Genomic DNA, 24,989 nt, shown 5'->3' with positions numbered 1-24,989 from the left:
AGATGAGAATCCCACTCACATGGTCTCTTTTCACCTCCTGATATTGATTGAATTGTGCCCCCCGCCCCTCCAAAAGAGAGACATTGAAATCCTAACACCCAGCACCTGTGAATGTGATCCTTGGGGGGGAAGAGTCTGCAGATGTAATGAGTTAAGGTGAGGTCATACCAGAGGAGGTAGACCCGTAATCCAACATGACTGGTGTCCTTTTAAGAAGAGAAAGTCACACAGGGAAAAGAATGCCATGCAAAGACACAACACAGAGGGAAGACGGTCATGTTAAATCAGAGGCAGAGACTGGAGTGATGCTGACACAAGCCAAGGAATGTCTAGGGCTGCAAGAAATTGCAAGAGGCGACTAAGGATCCTCCCCTAGACGTGTTGGAGGGAGCATGGCCCTGCCAACACTTTGATTTTGGATTTCTAGCCTCCAGAACTGGAACTGAGATGATAAATTTTGGTCTTTGTAAGCCACCCAGTTTGTAACATTCTGTTACAGCAGCCTTAGAAAAGGAATACACCCCCAAACCCACTCCAGCCCCCAAAGATGGCCTGAACCATCCCAGTGCTCCAAAGAACCTAGCTGGAAAAACTCTAGTACAGATCAAAGATCCTGAGTTTGGGGTTCGACAGATGTTTCAAGCCCTGGATTTACTGGTTACTCCTTGTTTAATCTCTGATGAGTTTCATACCCTATCCGGGCCAAAATTTAGCTTCTTGCTTTTAAAAAAAGGCAAGAGAGGGGCGCCTGGGTGGCTCAGTCAGGTAAGCGTCTGCCTTCGGCTCAGGTCATGATCCCAGGGTCCTGGGATAAGCCCCACATCAAGCTCTCTGCTCAGCGGGAAGTCTGCTTCTCTCTCTCTCTCTACCTGCCACTCCCTCTGCTTGTACTCTCTCTCTCTCCAAATAAATAAATAAAAATCTTTTAAAAAAATGGTTTAAGAAAAAAAGGCAGGAGAGGTGAATTTATTCACTTAAAAATAGAAGCACCGTATGATTCCAGCATTACCACTTCTGGGTACATACCCAAAAGAAATGAATGCAGAGCCTCAAAGAGATATTTTTACACCCCTGTTTAGGGCAGCATTGTTCGCAATAGCCAAGAGAGAAAGCACCCAAATATCCATCTTTGGGTGGATGGATTAAAAAAAATGTGCATGCATATGATGGAATATTACTCAATCTTAAAAAGAAAGGGAATTCTACTACAGGTAACAATAGGATGAACCTTGAGGACATCGTGCTAATTGAAATAAGCCAGTCACAAAAAGATAATTACTGTATGATTCCCCTTATATGAGGTATCAAGGGTAGTAAAACTCATAGAAACAGAAAGCAGAATGGTGATTGCCAAGGGCTGGGGGACGGAAATTGTGCCATGGGTATAGAATTGCGGTTTTGCAAGATGAAAAAGTTCTGGAGATTGTTTACATAGCAATGTGAATATACTTAACGCTATTAAAATTTATACTTAAAAATGGTTAAAATGGTAAATTTTGTTATATGCATTTTATCAGACATAAAAATTAAACAAAATTTTTAATATATCCTGTCATCTGATCCCAAAAGCTAAATGACCAAATTGAAATAGCAAAACAATTTCAATGCCACACTTAAATTATGCTTCCATATCTGCTTGCTTTCTGTATTTGAGCAGTGTGCCTGGTTTAAATTTAATATTTTATGTTAAATTTATATCCCCAATGCTGCATGTCACTCATTCAATTAAAAAATCTGCCTGTAGTATGCCTAGTAAATATCTGAATCCCATTTGAACATTTGGAGGACTGGCCTCACTGGCCATTGCATTAAGCTATGGATGGTTTGTTAGAGGCAGATTTGAAGTAGTTTCTCATTCTCCCTTTGTGGGCAGTGATTCAATGTCAATGTCAATTTTAAGGCTTGCTTACAGAACCAACCTACCTACAAGAGGAATTATGTAGCTTCATTGTGTTCCTTTCACAAATGGGTATCTACCACTCCATTTCCTCCACGATGTGGACAGACCCCATATCACACTAAGTGGAACCACCTGTTTTGATGCATCATTCCTTCTAGTGTTCCCAATGCCTGACTGCCACTGAGATGTTTAGCATTTAAATGAAAGCAAATCCAACTGTAGGGACAGAAATGGGCGAAGGCCCATGGGTTCTCTGCAAATAAATACATACAAAAAATGGTACTTCTACATTCCAAGTCATGTCAAAACCATCTAAAATAATAAATTAGCCTCTTGACCAAGGGCTGCCAGGAAGAGCAGAGTAACAATTTCCAGAAAAGTCTTCTTTAGTGAAGATCACAACGAAGAGTTGTACCCATAAATTATAGCCAAGAAAGTTAGCTTTTTGATTTGAATTATCTGCATATTCTTAGGCAGTCTTTTTTTTTATTATGTTCAGTTAGTCACCATATAGTACATCAATAGTTTTTGATGTAGTGTTCCATGATTCATTATTTGTATATAATACCCAGTGCTCATCACAACAGGTGCCCTCCACCTGGCTACCCCATCCCTCCAGCCCCCACTTCTCTTTGAAACCCTCAGTTTGTTTCCCAGAGACCATAGTCTCTCATGGTTTGTCTCCCTCACTGATTTCCCCCCTTCAGTTTTCCCTCCCTTCCCCTATGGTCTTCCGTGTTATTCCTTATGTTCCACATATAAGCGAAACCGTATGATAATTGTCTTTCTCTCCTTGACTTATTTGACTTAGCATAATCCCCTCCAGTTCCATCCATGTTGATGCAAATGGTGGGTATTCATCCTTTCTGAGGGCTGAGTAATATTCCATTGTATCTATGTACCACATTTTCTTTATCCATTCATCTGTTGAAGGACATTTTGGCTCCTTCCACAGTTTGGCTATTGTGGACACTGCTGCTATGAACATTGGGGTGCAGGTGCCCCTTCTTTTCACTACATCTGTTATCTTTGGGGTAGATACCTGATGTGGAGAAAGGGGAACCCTCTTACACTGTTGGTGGGAATGCAAGCTGGTACAGCCACTTTAGGCAGTCTTTATTTAATTTTGGAGAGAGAAGAGTATAATGTAGGTAACACTCTTGGAGCCGAAGAGTAGGCTGGAAAGATTAAAATAAGGACAGAGCTAGGGGAACAGGGAGATGGGGAGGGATGTAGTCTCTACTCTAGCCCTCCATCCTTGGAAATAGAACATATTATGTCATGTTTGCAGGCAACTAGACTAGAATGTTAGCCAGTGGGTCTGGCCAGGGAGAGCATTTCATCTGGAATACACAGAATGAGTGTATTAGAGTTCTCCGGAGAAACAGAGACAATAGGATAGACATGTATATATCTAGAGAGAGAGAGATTTATTTTAAGAGACTGGCTCATGTAATTTTGTGGGATAATGACAAGTCCAAAATCTGTATGGCAGGTTAGCAGACTAGAAATTCAGACAAGAGCTGATGTTGCAATGTTGATTCCAAAATCTACAAGCTAGAAACTCCGGCAAGATTTCTATGTTTACAGTCTTGGGGCAGAATTCCTTCTTCTGGAAACATCAGTCTTTGTTTTTAAGGCCTTCAACTGCGTGGATGAGGTTCACTCACATTATGAAGGGTAACTGGCTTTACTCAAAGCCTAGAGATTTAGGTGTTAATCATATCTAAAAAAAAAAAAAAAAAAAGCCTTCATGGCAACATTCAAACTAGTGTTTGACCAAACAACTGGGCACTATAGCCTTGCCAAGTCGACACACATAAATGTAAACATCATAATGAATACCATTTTACTACCTGGAGTTGGTTAGTACTACCTTAAATATAGTCACTCGTCTGCCTGCAGAATCCAACTAATCGTCTTTTCTCCCCCAGAACAAGAAGCAAAGAATGTTGATTTTATTCTCTCGGCTTCTTGCATGACAAGGAAGAAGGGAAAGCAGATTGAGCAAAAAAAAAAAAAAAAAAAAAAAAGTTGCACTGATACTGTTTTTAATATGCTTACTTGTTGTCAATGTGCTAACCCTAATTGATAAAAGTGCGTCAATGGACTTGAGAGATACGTCACTTCCCACAGGTACAGCCTTGACGTCCCCTGTCTAAATCGGCCCCAGGAGCCTTAGGACAGTTGTCTTAGGATAGACCAGACTCCAGACACTGTCTTCTCTTTCAGAGTCTGCATTTCATGTTAGAAACATCATGGAGGGCCTACCCAGGAAAACACTAGAAGCACAACAAACAGTCCACTGGGGAACATCAGGCTGACAACGGCTCACTAGTATATTCCACCTGTCACAGCAAGCGCTGTTGGAGAGAGCTCAGTTCCCTCCTCTGATGCCAGGGGACACTCAGCAGTGGGTTCTCCCAGGCCCAGAGGAGAGAAAAGCCCCCTTCTGTTCCTATCTGAGCCCAGAGACAGGGGACGGGAATGGGAAGGAGTCCATAGTCTCTTGACGTATTTGTCAAGTGGGACTTGAGAGTCCCTTAGTGGGACTCTTAGATTAACCGAAACATCCCTCAGGGATTCATTGCAGGGGGTATGTGGACCCCTTCCCCCAAATTGTCTCCTCCGCACCTGCGCGCAGGGCACCGAACTGCCCCCCGCGGAAGCCTGCCTCTGCCACAATCTCGCCCCTCCCCCTTCCCCGGGGCCCTCACCGGCTGCAGAGAATGCCCATTTGCTGTGTTCTACCAGCTTAGCTTCAGAGCCAAACCCATGCAGAATTTCAAATTGGGTGTTCTTTTTGATCCATGGACTCCTTTTTCGGGACAATGAAAAGGGGCCTAGCTCAGGGCTAGGTCAAAAGATAATTGGGGATTCTGCGAAGCCCTAATGAGCACAGCCTGAAGGTCCAGGCTGTGTTCGCACTTCGAACAACTACCTTGTGTCGACACGTCACACCACCAGCCCTGATTGTCTTTTCCGGGGGTCTCCCAGCCCAGGAAGGGGTCCCACGCCCCTTCTGCAACTGCCTCACACCCTGGTCTAGCTGCTAATTAGATGCCTCATTTCTTGGCATGTGCATGGGCTTGAACCATCTGCTTATTGATCACATCCTTCAGAATATATTGGATTTTAAGGAATCCAGCCCCAAAAACAGGTAATGTTGCAGGTGGCTCCTAGAGAAGCTTTCTCCAGAGCGCCCTTCAGAGTACAGAAACGAGTGTGACGCGTAGCCACACACAGGAATCAACAAGCTACAGAAATACTGGCGGCAAAGTCCATTGATTATCCTCCTTACAAAGCAATATAATAATAAAATTCAGAATTTCTTCATGAAATCCTTCCACTACGGTTGGCATGATGGAAAAGAATAATGTATGAAGTGGGCCAACAAGCTGCACCGCCACAAGACGATTAGCCAAGTACCAGAACGCTTGGTGCCCACTTGGCAGGTCATTCTGCACTTGTTTCTCCGATCCAGGTCATGTACATGGATATTCCAGGAGACCACAAAGCCTTTGAGGGGAAGGATGACCCGTCCATCCCTGTGCCTCCAGCATCACTAAGCGGCATGTTGGCACACATGTGGTTCTCAGCTCTGCTCTTTGAGCTGAACAGAATGGTGCCGCTTTGGATTGTTTTTGAACTCACCTCCAAATAAAAATGTCTGACATCCCTGACATTCATCCCAAACAAAACATAACCACTAGGAAGATGACTTATTTTTCCATCCCGAATTCCTGTCCCTTCCTCCTTTTAACTCACCTCCTTGTGGGACACAGAGAACTTGTTCTCAGGGTCAGGTCAGATAGCAGTGTAAATACAGCAGCATAAGCCTTCCCTGGAGCACCAGTGTCCTTTGAGATTGCTCTTCATTTTCCGTGAAAGAGCCATTTTTCAGAAACCCCTGCAGGACGCGGTGCTGCAAGGGCCCCGTGAGCCATGAGAACCAAGCCTGGAAGAGGTGGGGCCTGCAGTCAGGGCCGCGATTCAACCACCCACCCTAGCAAGTGGACCGCGGGGGTGAGCAAGGCTGGGTGACAGGAGGCCACCTTTGATCCGTAGCCTGCACCCCATCACCTACAAAGAAAGACGTAGATGAGGAGGAACTTCAGTCCGAGTGACTATTGCAACAGAAGAACACTCTAACCTGAGATCCTCTCAAAGTTGAGGCAAAGAGGAATTTTCTTTTCTGGGAGGGGTAAGCTAGGCGACAAGAACCAGGAATGGGGAGCGGGATGACTGGACAGCTGCATCAGAGAGCTGATCAGGAAGTGTCTTTCCCTGAGGCCAGCGCATTCTCACAGGGAACAGCTGGTCTACATCCGGATGCTGGCTCATCCTCAGGGGAGTCAAAGTTCAAAGGTCAAGCCCAGGAAGGGGAGAAGTCTGGTTAGAGTTGGACCAAGTCAAGTTAGCAGGTATTTTGTCTCAGTTGGTCAAACAGGGAATCCCTTCTGGGGCGGAGACAGGGAACTGGAGGGTCTGTGTCTGGCCACTGCACAGGGGAAACGAGGAGACACCCAGGAGTCATGTGTTAAGTCACAGGGGAAGGGTGGCTTTTTTCGGTAAGCTGTTTTCCAGAACATAAGACGGTGAGGATTCTTGAGCAGTGCTGTTTTCCAGGAGTTGCTTCACTTCCCCAGGGCTGCTCTTTTCTGTAAAATGAGATTAGAATGATATACACCTTACCTGCCTCTCACCGAGAGTGTGAGAATCCAATGAGATGTGTTGCTGAGTGTGTTTTATAGCCAGTAAAGTCCATATGAATAATGCCAGCTATTGTTGTCTCTGATAATGACCATTCAGCTCCATGCTCACAATGCGTTTCAGAGATCACCCTTCGCTCTCAGGACATTCATAGCATCTCCGTTCCTCACCAGAGGTAATGAGTTTGCTGTGTGGGAGGCCGCAGTGGGATGTGCTGAGGGCCCCTTGGTATAACTCAGTGGGGGGGCGCACAACTTTCCCTCTGAGCCCATTGCCCGTCTGCAAAGATTTAGAAGATTTTAGAAGCTTATGGCAGATGCCTTCTAAAAGGCAGTGGTAAGTAAAGCCAGCACCTGTGACAGTCTTTATGTTCTCAGAGATCAGAGCTCTTAAATTTCTTTCCCTCAAAGGTTTCTCATGGCCCCTGCCAGAAATTCAGACCACTGGCCTTCAGAGGGAGGAGCCTGGAGCTCCTAGCAGCAGGTGTCAAATCCTCACGGCCACGGGAGAAGTGTGAATGATGTTTCGGTCAGCAAGCTGGGTAAAGATGCCTGGGGAGCAAAACTTTCTCAGAAACCCAAGGAAGAAAATCAATGTTCCTGGAAGGGAGAGAAGAGAAGAATCTATATGAAAGGGAAATGAATGATATGGACTGGAATTTGAAGAGCCCCGCCTCTCAGAGCAATTGACTCAAGAGATTGAAACCTAAAAACCTCTGGCTGGAAAGGGGAAGGCTGACCCAGGAAGAGGAAGAGCCAACTGATTCTTGTATTGACTGGTCACGGGTTCACGGGTCACTTCTGGTATCTGGGCTGGTTTGTTGTTTGTCTCTGGTTTTTCTGAATTGTCAGAGTGGAGCTGACACAGATATTCTGAAAATGGGACATTGAGTTTAGATTTGGAACAAATGCAATGGCCGTTTATTAATTCTCCTCCCTGCTATAAATAAAACCCAAATGATTATGACAGTTTTTGCAGTTGATTTCCTGCATGAAATGTCCACAATTGCTTTTCAGAAGAGCCTTGAGCACTGATTTGCAAACTTGAGAAGCAATTTCATCAGAAATATCCTAGAAAGGGGCGCCTGGGTGGCTCAGTCGTTACGCATCTGCCTTCGGCTCAGGTCATGATCCCAGGGTCCTGGGATCGAGCCCCGCATCGGGCTCCCTGCTTTGGCGGGAAGACTGCTTCTCCCTCTCCCACTCCCCCTGCTTGTGTTCCTGCTCTCACTCTCTCTCTCTGTCAAATAAATAAATAAAATCTTTAAAAAAAATTTTTTTAAATAAAAAAAGGAAATATCCTAGAGAGAAGTTCCATTTTGTGCATTGTTTAAATGATAGTGCTGGAGGTACATATGACCTTCCCTAAGTGACCAAATCTAAAATATGAATTCTAGAATGTTAATCCATCAGTATTATATTACTGATGGAGGGGAGCATGTCCCAATTATCTTTGCATGTGCACTACTGGGCATGAATACACATGTTCTCAGATAATGACATGCATATCACCATTTGTCACATAGACTACTGACCACTCTGGCCCACCTTCTATTTCTCCATCAACATCCACATTGTTCTCACAACCAATTCTCTCTCCAAAAAATGGCTGGAAAAGACCAGATGCTCTCAAACCAACATAAAGAGACAAAAATGACTTACTCCACCAGCTCTTCCGTAGATCCACCTTATTTTTCTGCCTGGGGGACCACAGCCATTTATGGAAATGATGGACAGAAAGCATGATCTGCTAGAAATATCCTCTTAGGAAAGACTGTATTGGAAATGACAGATTGGGTGTTGGCTGTTGTTACCAGCATTTACTGTTAAAGTAACCCACCGCATGAAAAATAAAGGGATAAGAGTCCCAGCTAAATGGAGATAACGAAAGAGTCCCAGGCTTGTAACCTGTTCATGTTTATCATTCCAAGTCTCTTGAAATCAACTGGTTATAGCAACATCAGAAGTTGGCAAGGGAACAATGTGATTTCTCTTTGATGTGTTTGCTCACCAACCAGGAGTTCTTGGGGGTTAACCTTTCTCTTATATTCCTTGATCCTCCAAGATCTGAAGGCTTTTAACAAAATTGACCTGACTGAGGCCTAATTCTTTCCATAATTTGTCTAAATCATAGACTGCATCCCAGATTGTGACAGAGCTCCTTGCATCTATAAATGATGACAAGGAAACCGGCCTGGGATACGATTGAATTTCTGGCCTTTTTCATTAGAACAAATGATCAGCCATTCTTTAAACATAAAATAACTTCTGAACTGGTGGTGTAAGGGTAGTTTCTCACTAGATACAACTTCTGCCCCAAGAGGAGATGAAAAAATGATTAAAGTGTATGGGCGCTCAGGTGAGAGATGCTCTGTAGGCCTGCATCCTAGTTGGCCATGCCCAGAAAAACTTAACACGTAGCCATCCTTCTGACCTCCAAAAGAATCCTAGCTTTTTAATTGTAGGTACATTCTTTCAGGCTACATTGTTTTCTCTGCATTAGAAACAAGGGAATGAACTGAAGAGAGTCTCTGGCAATATGATGTTTCCATGATCTCCTCTTAAGCTTTTTCTGTGAAGGGGCTAACTCCCTAATCACACAGGAGATATATCCAAAATCCTGTCATTTCTCAAAAACAATTGCTTGATTGACTTGCAATTTCAGTAAAAAGGTTTTGTTTCATGAATTGGTTGTTTTCTAATTTAGGTTTGAGAATTCATTGACTATCTTCTTTAAGAACAATGAGTTTTAGGACTTGAATGGAGTGTTGCTCCGCGTTTGGGTAGAATTCATCTTTAATTAGCATAACAGGTGGGCCCGTTTTTCTACACAAGACTCACTGTAACATTCAAACACTGCATCCAATTGGGACGTGCTCTGCTACTTTCTTTATTCTGTCCCAGTAAATGTTTCCCAATGAGATAATGAGAATGATCTAAACAACAAATTAATGGATTTTGATGATTTAAAGGGAAAAGTAGGGGATTTGAAATCAAGAGCTGTTCTTCAGTCCTTAATCTGCTATTTTCTGCCTTTAGGGTCTTGAACAAATAGGCATTCTCCATCCCTGGTCTCATCATCCACAAAAAGGAAGAGCAGTGCCTTATAAGGAGTTTCTTATGAGGCCAAACCATACAATAAATGGGAATGCTCGTTGATAACTATAAAGTTCCCTGTAACACATTTGTTTTCCCCACTGAAAGGCAAGTTACAAAATAGTGTTACTGTGAGTTTGGGGGTCAGACAAACCTAGATTCAAACTCTGGCTCTAAGACTTACTTGTAAGTCATGTGGTCTGGGGAGTGTGGAAGGCAGAATTGTTCAATGGCCCCCAGATCTCCAGCCCTAGCCCCCAGGACTGGGACTGTGATGGGAGATCATGCCCATGGCCAAAGGGATTTTGGAGACGTTGTTGAGCTTACTAATCAGTTGACTTTGAGTTAGTGAAAAATGGAGATTATCCAGGTGAACTTAATCTGATCATGGGAACTCATTAAATTTAAGCAGGGAGTTTTCTCTAGCTGGTAGCAGAAGGGGAAATCAGAAAAACGGGAAGCATGAGAAGAAATCTGACACATGGTTGGTATCTTGGAAGAGGAAGGGGACGATGTAAAAAGGAACTCAGAGTGGTCTCAAGAAGCTGAGAATAACCCCTGGCCAACAGTCCACAAGGGAATAGGGACCTCCATCCTATACCCATGAGGCACTAGATTCTGCCAACAGTTGGGTGGGATGAGCTTGGAAATGGCTTCTTCCCCAGGGCCAGCGCACCAAAACCCTAATTTGAGCCTGGGAGACCCTAAGCAAAGAGCTCAACTGCCTCTGCCAGACTTCTGGTCTACAGAATTGTGAGATAATAAGGCGGTATGGTCTTCGGCTATTAAGTCCCTGTAAATTGTTAGGGCAGCAGTAGAAAACTAATACAGACAAATTTAGGAGAAACTGAGGTAAGGAGCCTACCCAGGGCCTGGCACATAGCAGGAAAAAAAGGAACTTGTAAATGTTAAGCTTATTCCTTTCTTTAGAGCCCCACTTCTCAAACTTTAATGTGTACATGAATCAGCTAGGGATCCCATTAAAATGCAAACTCTGATTCAGTCGGTCAAGGAGAGGCCTAGGATTCTGCATTTCTAACAAATTCCAGGTGATGCTGATGCTGCTAGTTGGGGAGCCACAGGAGGAGTGCAGAGCTCTGGAGCCCCATGCCACCAGGGGACCTCAACCCTGACTTCACATTGGAATCTTTTGGGGGACTTCTAATATGGTCAGAAGCTTGATCCTACTTCTAATCGAATTGGTCTCAGGTAGAGCAGGGGCATCAGTTCTTCTAGAAAATCTCCTCTGTAGCCAGGGATGACAAGTATGGTCTCAGACCTTCACTACCCAAACCATGGTCCTTGGACCGGCAGCATCAGCTTCATCTGGAAGTATGTTAGATAGGCAAGTCCCCAGGCCCCCTCCAGACTCTTTGAATCAGAATCTCTGGAAGTAGTGTGCAAGAATCTGTGCCTTCACTAGCTTTCCAGATGATTCTAATGCTTGCTTAAGTGTGAGAAGCATTGCCCGAGATCAATACTCTCATTCTCTCAGTGTAGAAATGAAATCTGAGAGACTGAATGATTACCTAAGACAGAGGCTGACACAACACAACCTGTGGGCCAAATCTGGCCACTACCTGTTTAAAGTTTTATTGGAACCCAGCCACAGCCAGCCATCGGTGTGTTTGCCACTCTGTTGACTCAGGGGCAGAGTCGAGGAGGGGCAACCATATTCAAATGTCCTGCAAAGATGAAAATATTTACCATCTGGTCCATTACAGAAAAAAAATTCTTCCCCCTGCTGTAAGAATCACTTTTAGTGAAAGAAAAGGCAGAATTCCAGCTGTTTTGCCATAGTGGCCGACGCCGACTTCAAGAATACAGAACATTGGTGATGAGGATCTGCTCATTCCCTGTGTTTGCAGGGCTCTGAGACCTGATCCTGGTCATGGGTCTGCCAAGGTCATGGGTCGTGGCGGGCGTCCAGGAGGATGAGCATCACCCTGAGTACCACTGGCTCCAGGCCAGGTCTTCATAGATCTCCAGTCTGCCCCTGGCTGAGAGAGATCCTGGGGCTCTTGAGCCCTTCCTAGGGGCCTCCAGCTTTTCACAGTTGGCTGACATGATGGTATCGTTTTCTCTTATTAAAGCTTCAATGAAGTTAACAAAACCCAGCTTACTCTGTGATTCTTATAGTTGTCCTTGCACTCATACAGTTGTCCAAGTCCAGTCACCAACAACCACCAGGAATCTTTTGTAGTCAAACAACCTGGTTTAAATTAGTGGGTACTGTTTTACCCGCAACAGACTGGACCCACACCTCTGAGCAACCAGCTCAGGAAGCCAAACCACAACCCGTGTAGCAATCAGCCCAAAAACACCCAAAGGCTTGATGAATGTCAGCTTCCTTCATTTTTGTCCCCATTGCCAAGTCAGGAACAACCAGGGAAAGCCAAATATGCTCCCTTAAACAATTGCATAGGATGCCCTGCTTCTAATTAGCTTACCTAGCGCTTCCCCAAGCTCCCGTCAGGCACCCTGAAGCTTTCTTTTTATTCTCTATAAAGCTTTCCACTCCCCTGCCTCCCATTGAGTCTGCCAAACGCCAGTGATGGTGGTTGATTCCCCTGCTATAGGAGGTTCTGGATAAATGGCTCATGCTTGTCCTCATTTGGATGATCTTGGTTTATTTCCACAGACCCATGGGATATCTTAGTGATGGGGAATTGAGACAGGCTTCTTTTAGGATTTGCCCATTTCTAGAGGATTTGAAAGAAGAAGCAAAGGTGGTTTGAGGCTGAATGCTAACAGGATAGGTGCACAATTCAGGGACTGGGCACCTTGGTAATTTCTAATTAGGAGGCAGGAGGGTTGAAGCAGGGAGCAAGTAACAATCAGCAAGAAGTCTTTGACGTTAGTTGGAAAAGTGGAATGTTTACTTGTTCGGGGTGAGTTGCAGACTGTCCTTGTCTCTATGTTGTTTCTATATGGTCCTGGAGTACTCTTATCTCTGCCTCGTTCTGCAGCACTGAGTGGCCTTGCCTAAATATTGTTTATATTCTGTGAGTGTTGTTCATCTTCACTGATAACATCATGGGCTAGCTGCCATGGCTGTTTTCACTTTCTCATTGTTAAGGTGGCACCTTGTCTCCTAAGCTGGGGATCAGCAAATTTTGTCTATAAAGGCAAGAGAGCAAATATTTTAGGTTTTATGGGACACCCAGGACAGTTTCTGTTGCATATTCTTTATTTTTCATAACACTTTAAAAATATGAAAATCATTCTTAGCTCCCAGGCCATACAAAAATAAGCCACAGGTTATAGTTTGCTGACCCCTGACCTAAGTCAGAGCTTCACTTTCCACCTGGAGCACATATCATTCAACCACACTAAGGCTAAGGAGAGAGCCCTAGGAATGTGGAGCTATTGCCCATCAAGGATTATCATCCCTCCTCTTATCACCTCTTACTCGTGTTGCTGTCTGACTTCAGAAATCCTACTCTTCCCAAACTGACTCTCCTAGCCTCAATTTCCCCCCAGAACTGTTGCAAGAATTTTACTAGGGAGGATGATCCAAGGAGCCAGAGGAGAGCAAGCAATGCACAAAAGAGGTGAGTCAACATAAAGATGTGTTTTTAGAGTTGGGGTTGGCCATCACGGTAGGCAACCAGTAGCTTAATTCTGCAGGACTCTTGTCCCAAGGGAAGAAAGGAGGAAGCATTTATCCATTGGCTGCTGCCTGCCCCCCTCTGATCATAGGCTCCCCACAAGGCAATCACTCCTGTGCCCTGAGTTAACTCAGCTGATCAAGTCCCAGTGGCTCCCGCACATGCTGGGACCACAGAGAAGCCTAAGGCCCAAAGCAAGAGCCATGTGTGAGGACGGTCAGGTTGCCCCTGCTGGGAGGTGGCTAGAACTGGTGCACAATAGGTTGCCCCACAGTGGCCAAAATACAAGACAAGGCCCAGAGGCTCATCATTCCCCATGTGCCAACTACTAGAAGAAAGCCTCAAGGGAAAGACCCCTCCCCAAGGGGCGCCACTAGAGACGTCCCCGGGAAGTGAGGCCCGAGAAAACTAGACAAAGCATTCTAGAGATCCTTGCCAGGTCCTAGCTACTCAGGAATCACAGATGTGACTTCTCAGCAGCCCCGGCCACCCTTGGCCACTCCCTCTCTGAAAACCTTGTTCTACCCTGGACCTCCATGGCTCCTCTCAGCTCTAGGCTTCTGGTTTCCTAGCTGCTTTGCAAGACCCTTTTCTGAATCTGAAGTGTTGATGTTCCCCAGGCATTAATCTGTTTCCTCTCACTCCAAATGTTCTCCCCAGAGAAACTTTTATGTATGTCCATGCTTTAATTAGCACCGATGAACAGATAACTCTAAAATGTCCAGCAGAGAGACCACCAGGCATCTGATGCTTACCTCCACTTCCACACTAACAAGGCTTGTGAAGCCCGAACTGTGTGTATCTTCAAGAACAGGCTTGAGCTGACATCAGGAACACCCGGCCAGCCGGTAAATGTTGTCCCCTGAAGCAGGAGGAACAGTGACGATTCTTCAGGGGCTACAGCTCCTGAAGCAGGAGGAACAGTGACGATTCTTACTGAATCGTCACTTGCCCTTTGCAGTAACCTGTGACCAGGCTGCCTCTATCATTGATGGGGGGGCCACAGCCTCCCCCAGGGCCTCTCTCTGTGAAATATCCTAAGGGAGGTAACAAAAGAGATCTTTTACAGAACTTAGGGATTTTGCTTTATTCGGGCATGACCTAACAGAGTTGTCTGGCTCACCTTTGCTCCCAGGACCCAGTGAGAAATGGCGGGAAGGTGTATATGAAAGAAGAATGCATTTTTGCTTTCAATACTCAGAAAATGGCTTGGAGATAGGAAAGACTTTGTGGGTGGGTGGGTGGGTGAGTGGGTGAGTGTAAGAAATTGGGAGGGAGAGAGAGCTGATAATTTGAATTATCACCAAAGTTGACACAGGAGATGCAGAGACCGTGTAAAAGGAAATAAGGAATAACAGGAAAAGCCTCTATAATTTTGTCTTGCAAAATAAGATACATGTCTCTTATGGGTTGAATGGTGTCCTCCAAATTCATATGGTGAAGTCCCAACCCCCAGTACGTCAGAATGTGACTGTATTTAGAGACCTTGTTAAAGAGGTCATTAAGGTCAAATAAGGTCACAGGGGTGGGCCCTAATCCCAACAAGGAGAGATTAGGACACAGACACACATGGCGGGAAGACCATGTGAGGACACAAGAAGACAGCCCTCTGTGAGCCAAGGCAGGAAGCCTTGGAGGAGACCAACTCTGCCCACACCCTGACTTCAGACTCCCAGCCTCCAGAACCGTGAGAAAATGACTTTCTGTTGTTTAAGGCCCCCAGCCTGGGGTACACTGTTAGGACAGCCCTTGCAAACCAATACAACACTTCATCTTAGGGTTTCTCAACTTCAGAGATGACCTCATTTGAGAAGACATTTCTTTTCTAGTTTGTTTATATACAGAAAGGATTGGTTTCCCTGTTAAAGGGTTGGCTAAATGGAGTCTCCAGAAAAGTCTAATACTGAAAGCTTCCAATTAAGACTCCCCTCCCTAGTCCATGACTCTACAACCTCAGGTCTGCCATCAGAAAGGCAGACTCTCTTCCCTGCAAAATGGGGCAGGCTGAGAGGCTGCTGACCTCCCAGGAACCTCCCTGGGTGCGGTGGAGACTTCCCTCTCTTCGTCTTAAGTAGCACTTATTTCCATGGACTCCTACAATCTGAAAACCCAACTTTTTACAACAGAATGGATTAGAAAGGCAATGTGGAAAATGTAACAACCAATTACTGCAAGAAACCACCCCCCCGCCATTTCCCCTTTTGACTTATCTCATTAAATCAGGCAGTTTATACACAGAACCTTCCAATTTTTTAAATTAATGATAAGTGCCTGAAGGTATTGAAGCCCTGAACATTTACAAGACTGTACAGCCAGACGAAAACAGAAGGACGGCTGACTTCCCAATCAAGCAACTTAACTTCCCAATTATCTTCCTTAGGTAAATTGTAGATCTAAATATAACATATTATAATCTTTGCCATTTTTCTGCAGGGCTGATGCATCAGTGCCTTGATCTCTTGTTTTCTTTCTTTCGCTCAAGGAAACAGGGTGAGTAAGGGTAATCTAGATGCTTGTCAAATGCGACGTTGCTAAATTAAAAGGGAGACCTGCATGACATTACCCAGCCAGCAGCAATAAGGGGAAATGGGAGGGCTTGAGCTCCCCATGCCCTGGACACTGGGAAGGAATTAATTAATGGTTCTGAATTTAGACCCTTCAGGCAGCATCTCTGAGTTGAGCAGCTATGGCTGATTCACAGGAAGCCCAGCTTGTTATTTCAAGGTGACACCAACTGACTGACAATGAGCCCCCAATAAACACAATATCTATGGCAGCTGATGAGAGCCCACAAAGCAAGCCAGAAGCAGTCCACTTCCCTGACACAGACCCCCACACTATTGGGGGTAGGAGTGGGATCCAGCAACATCTGAGTGTGGCTGAGTTCTAAATCTGCACTCTAGGGAAGAGCACCCTTTTCAACTCAGACTCTGACCTCCACCAGCTTTCTGGAAATCTCCAGCTGCAAATCCTAAAAATACCTTTCCCTTAACAGAACCCAGAGTCATCAAGCCTGGTTTCTCAGTTTTTCTATGTTCAAATAGCTATTCATTACCACAATCAAGGAAACTAGTTAGGGTCTACTAAAGCCCTCCACCTGGCACTCTAGCTCCTAAACTCCTCCTGGCCACCCTCTCACGCCCCCTGCCCACCTTCTCATCTTTCCCGATGCTGCATTTTGGTTTTGAACCTGTTCTTGCCAATGTGGTTTGAATTTACATTCTAGTCTTTTGCTTTGTGTTAAGGGCTGAAGTCTGTTCCCCCCTACATTTATATGTTGAAGTCCTAACCCCCAGGACCTCAGAATGTGACTTTATTTTAGAGGTAATTAAGATTCAAGGAGGTCATTGAGGTGGACCCTACTCCAACACGACATGTCCTTATAGGAAGAAAAGATCAGGACACAGACACACACACATGTGAAGGTACAGGGAGAAGACAGTCATCTACAAGCCCAAGAAAGAGACCTCAGAATGAAGCGAAACCTGCCAATGCCTTGATTTTGGGCTTCTAGTCTCCAAAACTGTGAAAAAATAAAATTATGCTGTTTAAGCTACTCAGTCGGTGGGACTTTGTTACGGCAGCCCAAACAGACTAACGTAACTTGACACCCTTCTGAGATATAAATTTCTATTTTTTTCTTCTTTTTTTTCTCCTACACCAGCCATAGACACCCTCCCCACAATGCCCTCATCCCTTGGGACCAAGGGTGATATCCAAAATATTTTAAAACTGTTATAACATGAGCATAGATTCCAATTATAGCAGTAGGGCCACCACTATTAATAAACAGTAAGTAAATCAAGGGACCCCAGAGGAGACGACAGTGGTTGGGGGGCTTCAATGATATTGAATGGAATGGGGACATTTAGTGGAAATCATTTACCCTGGAAATATTTTAGTATTTCCATAACCTCTACAGCCATCCTCACTCAAAGCAGCCGGACATCAGCCTGCTTGGTCCATGCAACTGAGCAGCTGAAGCTACTCCGCACTCTATCTTCCTCTGATGGGAAAGAAACACCGTCATTTATTCACTCACTTTGGCAAGCTAGAAATCTCCACATCACCTTTCATTCTTCCCTCTTTTCTGTATCAATGGTAACTACCTCTGATTGATCCTGTTTCTGAATGTTCCTCATTTCCCCACGGAACTTCACTACATCTCACACTGGTAGGCAATGTCCCCATCCTGCTCCAGGAAGCATGACCTTTGTCCTTCAATATCGAGTAGTGGGGACAACAGGCTTCTTCCTCATAACTGCTTGGGAATGCTGGTTTGTAAACCTCCGGAAGCTTTGAAGCTTACACAAGTCCTTAGGCTCACACAGCAAAACTTCCTAATTCTCACAGACAGAAGAAAACAATGTAGGCATTGTGGACATCTTACTGAACTTTACTGAGATGCGTAAGATTCTTGTAAGTGGAGATAGTTGGACCTTCCAGGACACAGTAGTGACATGTTTGTTGTTCCAGTTGGAAGTCTTCCTCCTCTTGTGTGATGCTGTCTGAGTGGGCCCTTTCCCTGGGTCAACGAGATCCTGTGGTCACAGTGGTCCCTCTGGACTCTGGGAAGCATTTTGTCTTTCGTATTTGAAGATCAAACACAACTGAAAAATCTGGGGAGAGAATGCGTAATGTCCTAGAGGAAACAATAAGATAGTGAAAAGGATGCAGCCAGCACTCATTTATGTTGCAAGACGTTCCTCAACAGTTGTTCCTCCTGGTGTTTGGTGTGTTATTACAACTTCCCCAGGGGTAGGGTTCCTGGGGCAAGCTAATGTCCTCTACCTCCTTTGCCCTAAGCCAATCCTAGTCACCCCACGCTGCTGCAGCAGTTGTGTCCCTGTTGGAACATGGCCATCTCTCCTGGAGACATCACTTCCATCTCCATCCTCAAGAGCAATTTCCCAGCCCTGACCTAGGATGCCCATTGCACTAATGAACAAATTCCTTACCAAGGTGATATGTCACTGCTCTATGCCACTTGTCATCTGCTAGACTATTTTGTTTTCTTAGCTATCATTTCCTCTTTTAGGTGCCAGGACCCTGCATTTTCATCAATTTCTTACCATCTGTCCCAAGATGAGAGGAACATCAAATCCCCTCTGGCTAATGTCCAGCAGGACAGCAAGATGCAGCCCACACAGAGGCTCTGGGAAGTTGAGCTCAAGGGCAGGGCCTTTACCTTAATTTCACATGGGAGATCACTGAGGCCTCATCAGAGCTTGAGAGGTTAGTTGCAAAGAGGTGACAAAGGTCAGCAGCTTTCTGTTGTTGTTTCAATAATTCTCTCCCCCCACACACACCCCGCCTTGAGAAGCAGGAATTTGAATATTCCAAGATATCCATCAGCAAGCTACTTTCCTGTCACTTAGTTGCTGCTGGATGGACGATATGAAATCTATTTGGGAAATAGCACTGGGTTTCAGCTACAGCTGGACCTTATGTTGTTAGAGACGGGGTGGGGGAATCAACTGATTTGGGGCCATAGTTTTGGTCCCAATAAGGAAGAACATAAAAAAAAAAAAGACACAACACAACATAAATATCCCTTTCCCTTGAAAGAAAAACATAGAGACACTTACAGAAACTCTGTTTTAATTGTCTGATTCAAATCTTCCCTGGGAGAGGTATCGCTATTATCATTCAATCACAAGATGGCACCTTCTTGGATTTATATCAGGATATACATCCCCACGGGCAGTTGATTCGGTGGCTCTCCAGTGAAGCTCACAAGCAGAGTTTTTGTCCTTGCAAAGTACTTGCATGTCTTCAGAGGTCTCCTTCAGGGAGAAAGCAGTAGAAAGCCCCCCTTACCTGATTTTTTTTCTCTTCGATTCTCAGGAATAGAGGTTCTTTACCCTGCAAACATTGTCTAAAGGCTCTGTCGTCGTAACCACATTTTGAATGCAGGTAACAAAGTTGTTTTGGTATTTTTATTCCTGAGTAATAATATTTCTTACTCAAGAGCTGCTGTCCCTTCCTTCTCCTAAGAGAGAGAGAGACAGCTGCAGTTTTATTAGGCATGGACCTCAAAAAATAGATTTGTACAAATATTCCAAGAGGCTAAGGGATGCTCACTCCAGGCATAGTATTTCGGAGACAACTAAAATAATTATTTGTGAAAGGCTAGCAGAAGAACTCAGGGCTTCACATGAAGATACAATAAAGCAAAGAAACAGTTGAAAAAGCAATTGCAAAATTTAATTTTGCACCTAAAGTTGTATGTCCTGCTGAAAAGTAGGACAAATTTAAAATTAAGCAAAAAGAAAGCAAAGGCACGTTTGGGAAATATACAGGACTCTTGGGGGAGTTGTTTGTTTCTTTTTTTTAATGAATTGGAAAATTCAGCTGGGGACAGAGTCACAGATGCAAAGAGAAGTGTGATCAAGGTAAGAATTTTAAGAAGGTAAAAGGAAATTTAAACACAAAATAGGACTGTAAAAGAACCAAATACTTGAATATTTCATTAGCAGGATAAAACTACAGGTCTTGGATTATAGATAAGACTTGCAGAACAGAGTTAATTTTTCATTTGCTTTTGGTTGGAGATCTGTGGTAGGCGGTAGAGTTTACGGCTGATGTGTATACGAGCCAAGTCCGAGACTGATGTCATCCCCAATTTTACACTCCGTGTTGATATCTGCTCCAGCAAAGACAGCAGAAAAACTGAATTAAATTCAGTACATGCCATTCAACAGAGACACATCTCCTCGAATCTTTCAAGAAACAAGACCCTCCCTCCTATTTAATTCTGCCACCTCCTTTACAAGCTCCTTCTTTGGTCTTTCTGTTAATTAATGCCTGAATTCTGTCCAGTGGGCAGGTTTCCTAAGGTCACTGAAGAATCACTGGTTAGGAAAAGCTGCAGATAGCTTATTTTTTAACCATGTATAGCTCAGCTTAACTTAAAGTGGGGCTAAAACTCCAGCCCCTCACCCTGGAACTTCCAGGCTCTCCCTCCATCACAGAGCACCACACAACCACATATCAACCCCCCTTCCTGAAGGACACCTCCTATAAACAGTCAATAAATCGTTCTCATTTTAAATTCTATGTCAGCTTCCTCTAGTCCCTTGATAAATCAAAGCCATGAAGATAGCCATCTTTAATACTTCTGAAACATGCATTTACATTTATTATCCTTAATAAAGAGTAACAAGTTATCAAATGTTTTGTTCTCCGATCTGATCCACTAGCCTGTAACTAGTTTTTAAATGCTCAGAGACAAACTATACCCCCACAAGTCACACTGTGGTGAGCAAATGAAATGCATGACCATAGTTTTACATAATATTCATATGCAAAAAGATGGATACATCTCATAGAAGCATAACTGAATAGACTGTTCTAATAATATGTTGGGGGATTTAAATGCACAGTAGTCCCCCACTTACTTGTGGTTTCATTTACCAAGGTTTCCACTGTCCATGGTAAACTGTGGCCCAGAAGTAGAACCTTTTGGTGAATCACCAGAAAATCAGTAGTAGCCTAACGCTACGTCATGATGCCTATGTCATTCATCTCATCACATGGGCATTTTATCCTCTTACAACATTACAAAAAGAAGGGTGACTACAGTACAGTAAGATCTGAGAAAGGCCACATTCACACAACTTTTAATCCAGCATATTGTTATAATTGTTTTATTTCATTATTAGTTATTGCTGGTAACCTCTTACTGTGCCTAATTTATAAATTAAACTTTATCGTAATGTATGGTGATTAATATAACAATAAAAATTTAAAGAAAAAAATAAACTTTATCATAGGTATGTATAAGAAAAAGCATAGAATATATAGGGTTCGGTACTATCCATGGGTTCAGGCATCCACTGGGGATCTGGAAGGTATCCCCTGTGGATAAAGGGGAGGAGCTTACAAAATTTTATAAGACTGAGAATTATTCCGTGTAGTACTGAACTACATAACAGCTATTCCAAATTCAATAAAAAAGAAAAGTAGATACACTCTCCTGAACTAATCAACAAAATAGAATTTAAAGTTTTTTTCTTTGTGCATTTTTATATAAGATTTTTTTCCTTCACCTCCCATCATAGTATACAAAGAATGATAAATTCTGTGATTCCATGTGAAGCTTGGAAATAAAGAATTAATATTACATAAATGTAGAAGACATCATCTAATGTAAAAGAACATAATGCACGGAAGGGATGAGGCTATAGATGGTTAAGAATTCTGAATACCTGTGTAAATGTCATGTTCACAGGGATACCAGGTGTGATGAATTTAGAAGTCAGGTTATTTTTCAAAAGGAGGTTCTATGTGTTCATTTCCCAGCCACATAGGGAGTAATTTTGAAGGTATGTTATTACATGCCCCAATATGGCCTTCATTCATGGCCAACCACCCAGTCTTTGCTCTTTGTTGGATTTTATTTTAGTGTAGTTTGTTTTCATTGTGATAGAGTTTTCTAAGTATCATCCTGCAAATTCTCAACTCTCATCATAATTGTTATCAATCCACTGTTATTAGTCAAGCAAATTATGCTAGGTAATCAATTGGATATCCACATGGAAGAAAACATTAATTTTGACCCCTACCTCATACCGTGAGCAAAAATCAATTCCTATTACATTCATTGTAGATCCAAATTTGAAAAGTAAAATTTCAAAGTTGTAGAAGATATCATAGGAGAATATATTTGATGTTGGAGTAGCCAGAAGTCCTTAACAAGTGCTTAAACCACTAACTCTAAAGGAAAATAGTGATAACTTTTACTTTATTAAAATTAGGAACTTCTGTGTGTAAAAAAATCAACATTAAGTATATGAAAAGATAAAATACAAGTGGGAGAAGATATCTGTAATACATATAAATTGGCAAAAGACTTAAACCCTGCCTATTTAAAATATTCTTACAAAGATAGATAAATAATAGAACATTGGACTTAGGACTTAAATAGGCACTTCACAAACAAAGCTTCTAAATTGGCAATAAACATGGAAGGTCCTCAACCTCATTAATCATCAGGAAAATGAAAATTAAGGGGCGCCTGGGTGGCTCAGTCGTTGGGCATCTGCCTTCAGCTCGGGCCATGGTCCCAGGGTCCTGGGATCGAGCCCAGCGTCAGGCTCCCCACTCTGCGGGGGGCCTGCTTCTCCCTCTCCCACTCCCCCTGCTTGTGTTCCCTCTCTGGCTGTCTCTCTCTCTGTCAAAAAAAAAAAAAAAACTACAATGAGGTTACCACTACACACTTGTTAGAATGAGTAAAATTTTATAAGACTAAGAATAACAAATGTTAGCAGGACTAAAGAGCAATTAGAACTATCATTTCATGCTGGAGGGAGTCTATAATACAAGAGCTTTCATAAGCTCTTAGGTAGTACCCGCTGAAGCTTAAAGTGTACATATGCTCAACAGAAATGTATCCAAGTGCAACAAAAGACATTTCCATCCATATTAGAATGAATTTTTAAATTGTGGTATAGTCATTCAATAGAGTAGTATACAGTAATGAAAACATGCTGCATTTAACTATATCGATGATCTCAAAAACAAAAGTAGACATACACACAAAAAGTCCATACTATAGGATTCCCTTAATACCAAGTGCAAAAACAAGCAAAATTATCTTTGGTGTTAGAAGTCAGGATAGTGGTTACCTTTGGGAAAATAATAACTACAAGGGAGCATGAAGAGACCTTCTGGTTGCTAATGTTCTACCTCTTTATATAAATTGTGGACACACAGATGTGTTATGAAAACACAACAAACCGTGTGCTTATAGCACAGAAACTTTTCCATATGTATACTGTACTTCAATTGAAACATTTATTTTTTTAAAAATGCATGGCAACTGGCTCTCTGCTCCTCCCCGTTCGACAGACAGCCGCGAATTCTGGTGCAGTGCCAGCCGCGTCCCTGAGACACGATGGTGAAGGTCGGAGTGAACGGATTTGGCCGTATTGGGCGCCTGGTCACCAGGGCTGCTTTTAACTCTGGCAAAGTGGATATTGTCGCCATCAATGATCCTTTCATTGACCTCAACTACATGGTCTACATGTTCCAGTATGATTCCACCCATGGCAAATTCCACGGTACAGTCAAGGCTGAGAACGGGAAGCTTGTCATCAATGGAAAGTCCATCTCCATCTTCCAGGAGCGAGATCCCGCCAACATCAAGTGGGGTGATGCTGGTGCTGAGTATGTTGTGGAGTCCACTGGGGTCTTCACCACCATGGAGAAGGCTGGGGCCCACTTGAAGGGCGGGGCTAAGAGGGTCATCATCTCTGCTCCCTCTGCCGACGCCCCCATGTTCGTGATGGGTGTGAACCACGAGAAGTATGACAACTCCCTCAAGATTGTCAGCAATGCCTCCTGCACCACCAACTGCTTGGCTCCTCTGGCCAAGGTCATCCATGACAACTTCGGCATCATGGAGGGACTCATGACCACCGTCCATGCCATCACTGCCACCCAGAAGACCGTGGACGGTCCCTCTGGGAAGCTGTGGCGCGACGGCCGAGGGGCTGCCCAGAACATCATCCCTGCTTCCACTGGTGCTGCCAAGGCTGTGGGCAAGGTCATCCCTGAGCTGAACGGGAAGCTCACTGGCATGGCCTTCCGTGTCCCCACCCCCAACGTGTCTGTCGTGGATCTGACCTGCCGCCTGGAGAAAGCTGCCAAATATGACGACATCAAGAAGGCGGTGAAGCAGGCATCAGAGGGCCTCCTCAAGGGCATCCTGGGGTACACTGAGGACCAGGTCGTCTCCTGCGACTTCAACAGTGACACCCACTCCTCCACCTTCGATGCTGGGGCTGGCATTGCTCTCAACGACCACTTTGTCAAGCTCATTTCCTGGTATGACAATGAATTCGGCTACAGCAACCGGGTGGTGGACCTTATGGTCCACATGGCCTCCAAGGAGTAAGAGCCCCCTGGACCACCAGCCCCAGCGAGAGCAAGAGGAAGAGAGAGGCCCTCAGCTGCTGGGGAGTCCCTGCCCCAACTTACCCCGCAAAACACTGAGAATCTCCCGACCTCCACCGTTTCCATCCCAGACCCCCTGAAGAAGGGGAGGGGCTTGGGGAGCCCTACCTTGTCATGTACCATCAATAAAGTATACTGTACCCAGCCAAAAAAAAAAAATGCATGGCAACTATGTTTCCATACTTAAAGCAAGGTAGATTCCTGCAACTGCAGACTAATGATATTCATATTGACTTCAGGGGGAAATAGTAAGTAGAAGTATAAATCACTTCTATATCATAGGATGCTGTTAACTAAAGCTACTTTCTGATAGGTCTTGTATATGTTCCTCCAGACAGTTCCACTTTAAGCTGTATTATAAAGCTGAAAACAAGTCGGTCTTATGAAAAATAATTAAATTAGCTTAATTTATACAACATGATGCAATTAACTCTAAACTTCTATACTATCTTAACTCCCCAGAAGTGAACGTTAGGAGTAATACCGACCTTAAGTGTGTACAGAACAGAGTAAGTGAAGGTACAACCTGCTTTATCCTGGCAGTTCTGCTTCAGTGCAGACTAAAGTCAAACACAGTTATTTTGAATATCTGTTATATTTCCTCTAATTTCTTCTGACTGTTGCAGGATAAATGTTGATTGTCTTAGATTGGAGGTTGGGGGTCCCATAACTCACCCCTCTCTTCCTTACCAAGAAAAAGACAGATAACTA

General features: G+C 43.9%; 1 pseudogene; it reads left to right on the top strand.

Moving 5' to 3' along the window:
- The first annotated feature begins 23,164 nt into the window (after positions 1-23,164).
- LOC114215879 (glyceraldehyde-3-phosphate dehydrogenase pseudogene) lies at positions 23,165-24,338 on the top strand (annotated as a pseudogene).
- The last annotated feature ends 651 nt before the right edge of the window (positions 24,339-24,989 follow it).

The sequence above is a fragment of the Eumetopias jubatus genome, unplaced genomic scaffold, assembly GCF_037043125.1.
Source record: "Eumetopias jubatus isolate StellerSeaLion01/CBP00866 unplaced genomic scaffold, mEumJub1_p1.0 scaffold_3, whole genome shotgun sequence".
In the NCBI taxonomy this organism is placed as follows: domain Eukaryota; kingdom Metazoa; phylum Chordata; class Mammalia; order Carnivora; family Otariidae; genus Eumetopias; species Eumetopias jubatus.
The sequence above is the reverse complement of the archived record's forward strand: the minus strand, read 5'-3'. Positions and strand labels throughout refer to the sequence as shown.